The sequence below is a fragment of the Haplochromis burtoni genome, unplaced genomic scaffold (assembly GCF_018398535.1).
Source record: "Haplochromis burtoni strain Fernald_Lab_line unplaced genomic scaffold, NCSU_Asbu1 Contig_47, whole genome shotgun sequence".
Lineage (NCBI taxonomy): Eukaryota > Metazoa > Chordata > Actinopteri > Cichliformes > Cichlidae > Haplochromis > Haplochromis burtoni.
In genome coordinates, this window is record NW_024582408.1 from 779,200 (window position 1) to 793,729 (window position 14,530).

The window sequence follows — 14,530 nt, forward strand, 5'->3', positions numbered from 1 at the left end:
GCAATTAAACTCGGCACATCACATGATTCATGAAGCATGTAAACATCACTTTTTCCACTTGAGTAATGCTTCTGAATATTATTTTCAGGTTTTCTACTGCAGTCTATTCCACCCAGGTTAATGCTTCCTTTGTCGTGCTCCGAGATCCTTGAAGGTGCGAGAGAATACAACAGCACACTGACCCCCTGGGAGACATTTCCACGTAAAGTCTAGAAAGCCACAGAAAATATTTTGCAACATAAAAGCAAATTTGCATGACTATGTTTCAAAAGCAAAGCCATTGTAACTACAGGTAGTGTCATCATATCTCAGTGTGAGAAAAGATACAGCTTGGCTTCATTGAAGGTTGCTGCCAGGGGAGTACAGAAACACATCAACTGTTAGGATCTTTACTTGCCAGTGTCAGCTCAGGAATGCATAAAAAGATGTCATGCAAATGATGAGCAGGCATCCAGCCACAGTGTGGGAGCTTATTCAGAGATAAAGTGATATGAGTATCTACTTTTTTTGTTTGGGTTTTCACCTTTTTTTGATGATGTTAAAGAAAAAGATTTCAAAAGGTGTTTGCACTGAGGAACAATCCCATTGTGAAAGTGGGACTAGATGTTACCTACATCGTAGATCTCCCGTATCAGGGAGTTGTTTATTTATTCATTAAATTGATCAGTTCTTTTTAACAGTTCCCATAAAGCGTAAAATAGGATGCAGAATTGGGTGTAATTGTCCATCGCTGTTGTGGCATGGATCACATTGCAAGTTATGGATCAAGTCGCGACCGTAAACCAAACTCCAGGCCTCCCAACGATGCACAATTGGAAATCAATATGAGATAAATTAACAGCATGGGTCACGCTAATGTGATCCACTGAGTCTGATCTGATCTTTTCACAGAGAGGTGGAAAATTTATCCATCACTCCATCACTTGGACACTATCACAGGGAAAACGCGCGCCCACGGCCCCGCTGCACCTATTTACACAAAGCTCGCCAGACACAGCCTGGGAGCAGGGCTTAGCCGTTTAAAGTGGTGAGTGTAAATTCAGTTTTGCCTTGACAGCTTTATAGGCCCATTGTTGCTCTCTTGTGGAAAAAAGGGAGGATTTTGGTGTGTTTGTGGAGCTGTGAATCAGGGGAAGGAAGCCTTATTTAACTGATATTGGTGTGGGTATCAGTCACACGCACACAGAAAAACCACAGACTGTTAAATAAACTCCAGTCTGATAAGAAAAGCCATACAATAAGCAACTCTCCGATGCCTGCTCATTAGAAAGAGAGAATGGCCACCTGACTCAGCAGTGTCTTTCAGCTCGTTGTTGTGTTTTTAGACAGCAGTGTCACTGTTTTAGTTCATTCTGAGCATTCTCATCGGGGTACATTTGGGCAGTTGTTTCAAATACGTTTACCACAAACACTCTCAGTGCGGTGTTTACACCTGCTTTCTGCTTCTCTTACTATTAAAAAGGTTAAGGTTGCTGCCAGAATTCAACCCAAAATACCTCAGATTCACCACTCTCATTGTCATTTTGTGCACATCCTACAAATACAAATATAAACAAATATATCCTACAAATATAAACTTTCCTTCTTCAGTTTTTTGCAGCAGCAACCACAATAGCCTTGTTTAACGCAGCATTTCAACACAGGCTATCTTAAAACATTAACGGATCTTGTTTTGTGTGCTAACAAATCAGCAGTACACGTGCTGAAAGTGACATTCATGACTGCGGGTGACCTCCACTGACTGGTTAGTGCAGCTGTTGCTTAGTTTTGATAGCGGGACAGATAACGCATTATGCATTTGTGTAATGATAACATTACCAGCTTGACTGTGACTCAAGATAAACGGTCATGTGGGTTTTGAAGGGGGAAATGGAGCTAGATAGCTTTACGCTAAGTGACTTGTTTATTGATGAACACCGATGGAGACAGCGATATCAAAAGTTTTTGTTTGGATTTGTCTTTACCTCACACATGCAAGCACTGCATGTTCCCTAACACCACCCTCATGTCTATGAACAGGTATTAAAATCTTTCACTTCCCCTCCATATTATGTATATTCATAAACAGATAATCTGCACAGTACCAGCTCTTGGCCCCAGTGAACCCGGGAAAGCTCTGATTGAGTTCAATGAGCTCTTTTTAGCATCCCCCCCTCCACCTCGGCCCGTCTTTATCTCCTTGCGTTTGTTTTGATCCTCAGGGGTCATTAGCAAGACTAAATGTTTGTCTGCTCACAAAGGGAGATGGTTAATATGTTTCAACGCATCCATTTGTCAGGCTTCTTGCTTCTTGCTGCACAGTGTGTGAAAGGAGAGCTTAGCATCTCAACTGGCATTTCAAGACTTGCAAGCATTTCAACACCTCCGGCAGGAGAGGCCCACAGTGCGTCTGCGTGTGTGTTCACATGTGAACATTTGTTTATGCACGTATGTGCGTGTCTAAATACATTCCTCCTCGAGGGTTGGGTTCCCAGCCTCCTGGTCTATATATCACCCTTGAGATCATCAATGTGCAGTTTGAAGAGACTGAAAAAAAGCGAGAACTTTTTGCTTCCTGCAGACATGATCCATCCTGTCGGTCTGCTCTAGTCAGATTAGTGTGATTTACGAGAATTAGGAAGGGGTTGAGCAGAAGAGAGAAAATGAAGAAAGGAGAAGAAGAAAGACAAAAAAGAGAAGAGAAGAAAGAAGAATTATTTGCTCGCAAAGGCAAGCAAAGGAAACCAATGTAATAAATTTTAAGTGAATGGTTGTGTTGACAGGAAGTAGTGTCGTTAGCACCGTTTTAATGATATCATTGGTGATTTGTTGAACTCTGGCCTAAACAGGAAGTCGGCCGTCCAGAAAAATGTCTGTGCTAGCAACGTCCAGCTATCAGTGGGCAAAGGATCCATTTGTCTCTGCGATGAGTGATTCTTTCCTCCTGTGCTGGACCCTCCGACAGTATTCAGAGCTCATAATTTTAACCACCAAACGTTAGGTCTGTTGAACTGCCACCACACTAAGACACATAAGGTAAGAATATTGAACGATACATTATGATAAATTATTTGGTAAAACTGAAAATTAAAACTGCATAATTGAAGCTATAATGAAATGTAGTAGAGATGCACAGTCTGGAAAAACCTATAAATGCATGAATGTCTAATGATTACATTACATACAGTAACTGGCCACTTCATTAGTTACATCCATTCATCAACTGATTGACAAAATCTTCAAATAAAAAAAATGCATTAGCTATCTAATGCATTGAGGCATGTAGACATGGTCAAGGCAACCTGCTAAAGTTCCAACCGAGGATCAAGATTAGGAAGAAAGGGGAGTTTAGTGACTTTGAATGTGGTATGGTATATGCCAGACAGGCTAGTTGGAGTATTTCAGAAACTGCTCCTCTACTGGGATTTTCACACAAACAACCATTACCAGGATTTGCAGAGAATGATCCAAAAAAGAGAAAATATCCAGTGAGTGACAGCTCTCTGGGTAAAAATGCCTCGTTGGTCCCAGAGGTCCAAGGAGACTGGCCAGACTGCTTCAATCTGATAATAAGGTGACTCATAAAATCCACTTGTTACAACCAAGGATTGCAGAATGCACAGCATGCGAAACCCTGAAGCAGATGTGCTAAAGCAGCGGCCCCCAATCTTTTTTGCGCCACGGACCGGTTTATGCCCGACAATATTTTCACGGACCGGCCTTTAAGGTGTCGCGGATAAATACAACAAAATAAAACTAGTACCGGTACCGAATAAAAGAAGATTTATTCATAACACACGTGAAAACACCCAGGAAAACCGAGTGAACGATAAAAACGGTAACAAAATGACGCTGAAAATCGATAAAAACCCTGAAAACCATACATTTCACACCTGAGCCTCAACTCTCGCGGCCTGGTACCAAACGACTCACGGACCGGTACCGGTCCGAGGCCCGGGGGTTGGGGACCGCTGTGCTACAGCACCAGAAGATCACACCAGGTGCCATTCCTGTAAGCTAAGAACACAACACTGAGGCTACAATTTACAACAGAAGACAAGAGAAGATTAAAGAAACTTGCCTACTCAGATCAGTCTCAGTTGTGCTGCAATATTTGGATGGTATGGTGAGGATTTTAAGCAATATTAAAGCTTGTATCCTGCCTTGTCTCAACAGTTCAGCCAGCTACTGCCAGTGTAATGGCGTGTGGGTATATTTTCTTGGCATATTTTGGGTTCTTTTAGTACCAGCTGAGCACAAGCATTTTTTAAATATCTCAGCCTACCTAACCATGCCTATCCCTTTTTAACCACAGTGTGCCCATCTTTTAATACATACTTTCAGCAGGCTAATGTGCCATGTATTGGACTAAAAACTGGTTGTGCCTAATGTATGAAATACAATAAGAGTAGCATATACCAGTAGCATGTGTACGGTATGGAATAAGCGTGTGTTTAAGCGCCTCGTTGCTAAACAGCAGCTATTTCCTAATGAGATGTAAATGACTGTAGGAGGTGGTCCCCCACTCACTCAGTGGGACGCCTTTCCACTTTTGAAGTCCTGATTTTGGGGGTCTAGGCGTTGTCATAGTGATGCTCCCACTGACGGTCCCCCTGATGGTCTCTAGAGAATTGGCTTTGGTTGGAGTATTGACAGGCATGTGGCAGCCTTGGTTTATTTCTTCTCTTTTCCTCTCCTCCCCTCACTCTCACATCATCCTCCCTTAAGCTTTTAATATGAAAGCATGCCTGGCACACAAAAATGATTGTTGTAAGCAACAAAAAATGTCAATTCCCGTTGGCATTAGACACTTAGATTAAAAATGTGCAATGTATGCAAAGCACATTATATATAGAGGCTTTGTTTGCATGATGTGTTTTGAAGTTTATGAAGTTTGAAATGAAAGCTGGGGATATAAATACCTCATGTGAGGTAAAAGAACAGAAGAGCATTAGTATGTAGCTCCCAGTTGCACATTTCTTTCTTTCTGTGCATTCAGTGACTTTGAGTCTCCTCACAAAGGACAGTTGCGCTGCAGGAAAATGAACGTAGAGGGCATCGAGTTCAGTTTGACCACCAGCAAGGTAATATGCCAGACATACCATGCTGTTCCATCTGTTCATGGTTTAGTGTGCATGGAAATTAAAGGCATGCCACCTGCTGGAATGCAATGCTCATTTGTTTATATGACACATGGATGTTATGCACAGAAATGCACATACTGTAAGAAATGGACAGAAACACACTGTGAGATGAACAAGTGGCAGATATAATCAGAGAAAGAGATAATGGGATGATTAATATTCAAGATTCAGGGACACTGTGTTCCCACTACAACCCACTGACCCATCAGATCGCCCTGTCTTGTCATCATTGATCATCCTTTGCTGTCAATTGATGTGATTGTGTTGGAACGGAAGGTCTTTGCGGATGAATTCCTGACAGGCACCAGTAACCTACAGGCCTGTGACCTTTATGCCCTCCACAAGGTCAAGAGCCTCACCCTTCCCTTCTAAAAAAAACTTTCTCAACAGCCTTCCCCCCTTCCTCCATCTTTTCTGACTTCCATCATGTGATTCACTAATCAATTAAGCTGCATTTTTGTGTGAGGTCATGCCAACGTTTCCTCCTCCTTTTTCCTCTTTAAGTGCCTGTGTTCTTTTTAAGGTATGTAATTAGCAATCTTTTATATATATTCTCTCTCTCTAAATATATATATGTACACGTATATTTATATTTATCAAACTGTTATGACAAACTGTACCTGGACCGAAAAGAAATCAGTTTAAGGTGGAAGTCATGGTAAGGCAGGTAAAAAAAAACTGATGAGACTGAAGGAAATACATTTTTAATAGCATCACGTTTTCTTTTTCTTTTCTTTATTTCAGTGTAATTTTTCAGTGTAATCTTTAGATTAGAAGAATCTTATCAATATACTTGTCCTGTATAAGATCTGGTGCTTGATTGGATGTTATTGGTATTAGTCATGGTCATGTGGCTGTTCTCAGGCGATTTAAGATGATGTTGCCTGGTGTTACCGTCATGCAATAAATAAGGAATTTGTAATTCTGCTGTGTGCAAACTATTATTTCTCTGCACCTTTCCCACAGGATGAGGAGGATGTGTGGGGATTGTTTTTTGTTCATTTATTGAATATGCAGAGTATGCATGTCCAGCAAATGGTAAATGGACTGATCCTCATATAGCACTTTTTTACTCTCCCGGAGCACTCAAAGCGCTTTATACAACATGCCACATTCACACAAGCACTTCTATGCTTTCTAACTAACATTCAGACTCCAATGGATGCATCGGAGAGCAACTTGGGGTTATTATCTTCCCCAAGGATATTCGGCATGCAGACTGGGGGAGGCAGGGATAAAACCACCAACTTTCAACCAGCAGATGACCTGCTCTACCTCCTGAGCTGCAGAAGGAGTTGAAGAAAGAGTTGTTACAGTATATGGACAAAAGTACTGGGCCACCTATACATTGCACTTACAGGAGCTGCTCAGCCCATTGAAACATCCCAACAAACTTTTACACATTATGAGCCTTACCACTCAGTTACACTTTACAATAATACCCCTTACAGCCGATCATCGAATATTTAGAAGAAATGACATTTCATGACTTGCTGCTGTGGTGGCATCCTATTTATAGTACCACCCACCTGTGGCAATGGGACTGGAAACACTGGAATTTACCAATTAGCAGCTGTGTCTTACAAAGAGGCTTGATGGGACTGTGCCTCTGAAACAATAATGATATGCTGTTATGTTGCAAACAAATGAGGTAAAAATAATATGATATTGCAATCAACTGAAGTTTTGCCAGAACTGAAGAATCACCTGGTTCCTTTGAAAAGAGATGTGATAAACTGTTGTAGCTGTATCTTATAATCGGCATCTCTGACTGTTACATTCTTGAACATTACACTTCTATCTTTTCTGACCATACAAACTCACATCCTCCAAGCAGGACTGGTGTGTGTCTGTATGTATGTGTGTGTCCCATAAGATTTCCACGAGGCCACCGAGGCCCATTATCTCACTTAGTAATCACTGTGCTAAATTTAACATGGGGGATAAGGGGAAATCAGGCCCAAATCAAAGGGCCTGTTATCTGCTCAGTGCTTATAGCGCAGATTATGAAACATCACGGTGATCTGATAAACATATGGGCAAAGAGCAGGGCACAAACATCTGCATGCCTGCTGGCCACACAGGAACAGGGAAGACTTTATCCCACTGCAAGCCCCCAGTGAAAAAGAGGAAGCTGGCCAAAAGGGAAGTGTAGACACAATATTAGAATGTGTATGTTTGTGTGTGTGAGAGAGCTATTTTCTAGTAAACCTCCTGGCAATGACATGCTTGGCAAAGGGTTGAGGAAACAGTCCCTAAGTTACCTTTGGACTGATTGTGTTTGAGTTGCGGAAAGGAGGGAGGGAGTGGGTGTTTTTGGTAGATGGGTGGGTGGTGAGGACTTGGATGGAGGAGAACAGGAAGACAGATTGCCTATGGCGAGCAGGACTTCCTGTTAGATCCAGGTCAGTAAGTTGCAGCATGACACTAGGAGGGGAAATGGTCTGTAATCGCAACAATCAACGTGATTAGCGTGAGCAAGCTGCAGTGCCAGACCTCAGTCTGCCACCCAGGTTGTTGCTAGCCTGCAAGCACCCTCAGCATCGCTGCATGGGAATGGTCAGGGTGGGAATGCAGGAGACTGGATCCCTTTTCACACCTCAAAGTGTCACAATTTTATAATAATAATGGATTGCATTTATATAGCACTTTTCAAGACCCTCAAAGCACTGTACAATTCCACTGTTCATTCACACACTGGTGGAGGCAAGCTAGAGTTGTAGCCACAGCTGGCCTGGGACAGACTGACAGAAGCGAGGCTGCCATATCGCGCCATCGGCCCCTCTGGCCATCACCACTAGGCAGTAGGTGAAGTGTCTTGCCCGAGGACCGAGACTGTCCAAGCAGGGGCTCGAACCGGCAACCTTCCGATTACAAGGCGAACGGCCAACTCTTGAGCCACGATCGCCACAATTTTATATTTGATCCAGTTAATTTTGATATATTCCAACTGCAATTTTGCAAGCATACCTCAGCAATCTATATGGCATAGATGCATATGCTACCTCCTGTCATCATCACCCATGAGGGCTTTAGTATTCTGGTTTTATACTTCACATTAATTTGTTTAAAGATGGGATGGGTGTGTCTGCCACTGTAATGTCATATCTGCTGCAAGCTTTACAAGAAACATGTATGCGTGCGTCATGCGTTATCTTTTTTTTTAATCTTTCGTCCTCTTCAGTCCCCTCTCCTGTTATTTTGAAAAACACCTAAAAAGTGTTGTCATGTTGAGTATACGTCTTTGTTAGACCTTATTTCAACCTTCTTTGCAGAATGTGTTGTTGCAGCTCATAATTCTTGTAATTACTCCAAAAGCTAAAACCCTACAAAAGGTTTTCAGACTTAAAATGAACTAAATCATGTTTCATTCTGAGTGTAAAGACACAAGAAAAAGTCTGTGGCTAAAAAGATGGAGAGATCCCTTATCCCTTAAGCCATTAGTTCAATATTTTGACCTTATTTAGAATATGAATTGTGGGAAAAAGACAACAACTTCCTCTTTTATGGGGTCAGAAAAGAAACCAGTGTTATGTCAGAAAGAAACAGCTTGCCTTTGGGAAAGAAATCCCCAATAGTGTATACTAGTTGTTTTATGTTACAGCCCACTTTTGAACAACCAAGATCAGGGTTAGGCAAATATATAATGCAATCAAATGCAAGGACATGAAAGGTCAAGGTGGATAGGTAGAAAAATGTCACAAATCTCATTCCTAAAGTTACAGAGTTACTGGCCCGATGGAAAAGACTGCCACAAATCACAAAATTTAGGCCCAAGATATGAAAATAAACATAAAAAACATAAAATGAAAGCTCTTTTGTAGTTAATTAAGAGAACAAGAAAGCAGCCTTGTGCCCTGCTGCATCTAGTGAGTGCTCGTTTGTCTGTGACTTAGCATTCCCAGAGTATCCATCTCTTTGTGTCTAAACAGGCTGTCAATCACCACGCTGGCACTTCCTGTTTACCTGTCCCATTGACCTCCTCTTTGGAGAGTCACCGGTGCTGAGTGCTCCAGGCAGCCCTGAGGACATGCACTCGCATGGCTAGCTTCAAAGTTAAGGCAAAGTTTACCCAGAGTTGAGCTTCCACAGGCTGCCCCGCTGTTCACTGGGGTTGTGTGCTCAGATAAGAAGGCTGCTTCCTGGTCCAAACATACACAGACAAAGAGAAAACAAAGAAGAAGGACAGGCAGAAAGGAAAAAAAGAGGAGGCTTGGAGGCAAACAGCGAAGTCTTATCGCAGGTATCATTTGTTTGAAAAGTGAATCAATAATTTAGAGAGAGTGTGGATGTGTAGACGTTTGGTTTATGGCGATATGTTGTCCAAGCTACCAAATGAAACTTGACAGAATCAAATAGAATCGATGGGGCGTGGGGAGTTTGTAGTTTTAGGTCTTTTTCCACTACAAAAATATTTGTACACCCAAGTCATTACATTTTATTTATATAGCACCAAAACTAAACAACTGTCAGCTCAAGGCGCTTTATGTTGTGAGGTAAGGACATCAGAAAATTAAACCACAGTCTTTTAGGTTTTCATTACATTTTTTGCACCGTTTTTTAATGTTGTTTGTTTTTTAAAACTCGCACTTTAAATTGTACTCAGGCTTAAGGTTACGGTGAGGCCACTTTGAGTGATGGTTGTATATGAAACTGGCAGCTGTAGCTGCTAGCTAATGCTGTGCCTCACCTCAGCTAATTTTAGTCACTGAACTCCCTCTCTTGCTATGTGGTTAATTATGCTCAGCGTTTCCGAAGAGGTCTTTGTTAAGGTTTTTTGTGAGTGAAATTTAAGTATTTTTTTGTAGGTCACTTAGGAATAATTAGCATGGGTCTGTGTGGCCTGTGTATGGTCACTTCTGGCTGCAAAATAACAAGATGTGATAGCCACAGTGCTAAACTTAGCTTCAAAAAGAGGGATTCGGAAACACCATTTACCCTCCTGTTGTATTAATTACATGGCTGCAGAAGCAGTGTTTGCTGTGGCATTAAACCATACTATCACAACAGTCATCTGGCCTAAACCACCAGGAATAAAAATATTTAGGAGAAAGCAAATAGCATTATGTAAATCATACACAACAGCAACAATAGATATGAAAAACGGAGACGGACAAATTCGAAAAGTTCCAAATTTAAAATCTTATGAGTATTATGTAACATCATGAGGAGCTGTGTTTTATTTTTGCCTGAGCCGCTCTCATGGATGAACAACATGCCACCATCATGTGGTGTTCTTCATAATTTAGCATTAATTGAGACTTAAACTACAGCAATTCAGCAGCCCAGCACGTTTCCGTCGTTAGACGCAGTGCTGACCGCACATTGAACTAGGAATATAATGGCTGTTCTGTTCCTGCCATCTCTCAATGTAATGGTACTGTAAACTAACAACTCAAAAGCCCCTTGAGCCACATTGCCTTGCTGCCGTGGTATTTCTACAACAAATTAGAGGCAAACTTAAATATTGGGCCGCCTGTCAGCATGATGGGTGAAAGGAAAAAAGAGGCAATTAAAGGCTAATGTATTTCAATTAGTGGCTAACTTTTAAAGGAAAAGCGGACTTCCGCATAGAACAAGTCCAAACATGGGTCATCAGAGAGTGGGTTGCTTTTGGTGTTTGGGGTTTAGGGCCAGTGTAAGCATCAATAAGGCCATGTAGCTATTAGCAAATGAGAAGTAATGTCCCCTGAATGATGGTGGTAATGATGCTGTGGACAAAACATTGGATTTTGATTGGCCTCTCTCTGTGAATAGGTCCCAGTACACACAGGAAGTGCTTGTTTGTTCCAAGCAGCACTATTTCATGTCGGACTGGTTGTGTGTGTGTGTGTGTGTGTGTGGGTGTGTGGGTGGGGGGGATTTCCACTGTGATAATCAGTAGAGGGATATCTGCGTGCATGCACCTTACTTCTCAATTTTCCTTCTTTAGTTGGCGGTTCAAAGAGCCACTCCTCGCCAGGGCGGAAGCTCCTCTCAACCTAGAATGAGATCAGTGTGCATCCAACAAGGGACTTCCTCCCCACACAGGAAGTGGAGGTGCAGCTGAGAGGGAAAGGGCTCTTCCTCTGCCACCCCCGTTCCTCCAAGTCCTGCTCCTCCCTCGTCCTCCTCCATGATCCGTGTTTTGTCTCAGAAATAACATAAAGCATTGCTCACGCTCACTCCCTCTCCCCTTTTTCTGACCAAGCAGGAAGTGCAGCCTGTTATGTTTACATAACAGAGGTCCTCTCTCCCGCCAAAGCCACCCAATGGCCCCTGGGAAACGGGAATCCCCAGACTTCATCTGCTCACATTTGTGAAGTGGACATCCATCACAGATTGACAGAGAAATGTGTCTGCATGTGTATATGGGAGAGAGGCTTCCGGTGGGAGCAAAGAGAGAGAGAACAGAAGAGCATCTGTGCTAATGTTGATGATCCTTTCCTGAGAAGGTTTTCCTTTTACTTAAGTTGACCCCTGCTGCAATGGAAGAAGAACTGGATGTGCTCTTGTTCAAGAGCCCCCCATCATTTCCCATTGTGCCATTTGGCTTTGGCACTTATCTCTTTGCACATGATTCCAATAGTGAAGATTTGCACTCAATGTGCGCTTGAAGCTGGGAGATATGAATGCCATCGGTGATGGATAACACACTATGTCTGCCTTGTTCTGGGGGGAGATGTGCACACTCATGAGGCTCATGTGACTAGCAATGGGTCGACAGAGAGAGGGTCTATCCATCTGGGGCCCCCAGAAAACTGCCCGTTGGCCATTATGGAACAAATGAAGACTTTTGAGTGTGTGGAAGGGAAGTGGATATTTAGTTCACTGGTGGCGGGACTAGATTAATGTGTTTCTGTCCATGGATTTAATTGTGTGTAACAAAAGTCTTGATGTGGTGTTACAATCAAATGTTCAGATCATTTTTCTTTCATTATAAATAAATTTGAAAATTTACAATTCCCTTTAAACAGAAACACCTCAGAGAAAAGTCTTAAAAATAAGAATACAGCAGAGAGAAAAATGGCTGATGCCTTTGCAAAAAGACAAACTTTCTGACTTTTCTTTTTTACATTTTCGTGTCAACTGCAGAAACAATTGGCCTCGTAGAAGAGCAATTTTGGATCCTTGCTCAAAACAGATTTATCTTGTTTTTCAGTCTAATTATCCAGATTCTTTTAACTGTGCAAACTTGCCATAAATCATTCATTTCAGACTAATGAATCCCACCTGTTCATAAAGAGGTGAACGTTTGTGACTCTTGAGTGGTTTAGGCTAGATGAAGTTAGATGTTTTCAAGGCAGGGCAGTGTGTGCCTAATCACTGAGTATTTGGAAATAGTTCAGCTTGTTTCAGGTAATGTTACACTGTCTTCAGACAGCATATAGACTCGGACAGCTGTTGGCGCAGCACAACCAACTGCTAGAATATAGACGCTCCTGCAGATCTGTTTGTTTGCTTGAATAAAAGGATTCCCTGTTTTGCTTTGATAAATTGCTGCCAAGTAACTCTATCCCATTTGTTTTTGTTGTTTTGTGGATTCTATTCATTGCATGTGTTCCCGTACTATATCTATGCCCGTGTTTATCCACACATTTGTTTAGAGTGTGAAATGCTTCTACGCGTCCTGCTGTTGAAGAACTTGTCCTTGGCTCTGCAGATCCACTCACAGAGTGGAGAGTTTGAGTAGCTGCCATGAGGACTTATGGCCTCAGGACCTGTTGGTGGAGGTCAGAGAGTACAAGAGGCGACAGCTGTAGAAATGTTGAGAGCCCGGTGCAGCATGAATACTGCCGGTTATAGCCAGCATCGCACGCACACACGGATACATACACACCCACACACTCAACACACACAGCGATCAGATCCTTATCTAAAAGATACATTGTTTGGAAGTTGCTGGAGGACCGCCTAACAGGATATAGCCCACTGTTAGAAAGTGTGTCTGTGTTTGCGCGTGTGTTACACAGGATCGTATAGGACGTGATCAAAAAAGCTGAGGCCTTTTATTGCAGTTTTCGCTGATTTGCAGCCTGTTTGAATGGATTTCCATGATTTTTGTCAGTCTTTGAAGTTTTTTGAGTAGTTGATGTGGTCATTCAGTATCCAGGAGCCTCTTTTGTCTTCTATAAGTCAAACTGCTACTGTCAAAACTGTAACAAATAAAACAGCTATAACTACACAGAATTTTCTAAAGTTTTTGGTGCCAGCTAACCTGCAGTGGTCGAGAGAGTCTCCATCAGATCCAGACTCAAGAGGGGGCAGGAAACCGCCGTGGCCAGTTTGGGCTTAAGAGGAAAGAGAAGAATAAAAAGAGGAACATGGAGAGGCCACCAACAATAAAAATAGAAAAAGGAAAACTATGGGAGAAATTGTAGATAATCACCATTAATAGTGGCATGTAAAGGCATCAGTAATGAAAAGAGCTGAGTGAAGAAGTGCTCAGTCCATCACAGAAAACCCCCAGCAGCATGAGTCTATTGCACTGCAACCAAGATTTGCTCTAGGATCAGCTGATCCCATCCTAATGTCACCATATTCAAAACCTGCCTTTTTCGGAGAGGAACGTTTTAAGCCTAAAATTAGAGGCGGTGTCTGTCTGCTGAACCCAACTTGGAACCTGGTTCAACAGGAGAGGAACTAACAGCTGAAGACTCTGCCTCCCATTCTACTTTTAGGTAGTCTAGGAATCTCCGAGAACAAAGTGCTATATTTAGATAAAAGAGTGCTCTGATGTATTTTAGATACGATGGGGTCGCATCAGGACTCTGGACTTTGTATGTGAGGAGAAGTGTTTAAATAGGAATTTAAAATTTAAGAGACACTAAGACAAAAGGCATTTAGTACTTTTGCTGCTGCATATTACACTAACTGAAAGTATTGCATCATCATATGGACTTAAAATAGTCCAACCTGGAAGTAGCCAAATTAAATATTGTCCCTATAGAGACAAATAAACAGATTAAATAAATAAGGGGGTCTAGCATTCATATTCATGTAGTCACCTAGCAAATGAGCATTATTTTACCAAATGATTCATATCACCTTTTCTCATTGTTGGAACCAGTCAGTGTTAGTCAGTGTTAAATGAAGCAGTAATGAGCAATCAGCAAGTTAATACATTAAACACAGCAAGCAAGATAATCAAACTGTTAATGGAGGCTTTAAAGCGCCATAATTACCTTTCAATTTCTGAAAGTGTTCTTTATTAAAAACAGCTGCTGGAAGCAGCACATTTAGGTTAGCGTTTAGAGTATCGCTTGTTTGAAGCTAATATGAACGGTTGCTTAATTTCTAGAAATTTCTGAATGTAGTGGGATAAAACTGTAAGGGACCTTTCCTCATTGAAGACCAGAAGGTTTTCAACATTTGGCTATATGTTATAGAGTTATTTAGTGGCATTTTTGTAACTTAACTATGACATG

At 41.8% G+C, this 14,530-nt stretch overlaps 1 long non-coding RNA gene across 1 annotated transcript; it reads left to right on the top strand.

The window, feature by feature from the left end:
* The first annotated feature begins 8,050 nt into the window (after positions 1 to 8,050).
* LOC102304437 lies at positions 8,051 to 13,608 on the top strand. The gene is made up of 2 exons (XR_315748.3): positions 8,051 to 9,366; positions 11,056 to 13,608. It is a non-coding gene; the product is annotated as an uncharacterized LOC102304437 (long non-coding RNA).
* The last annotated feature ends 922 nt before the right edge of the window (positions 13,609 to 14,530 follow it).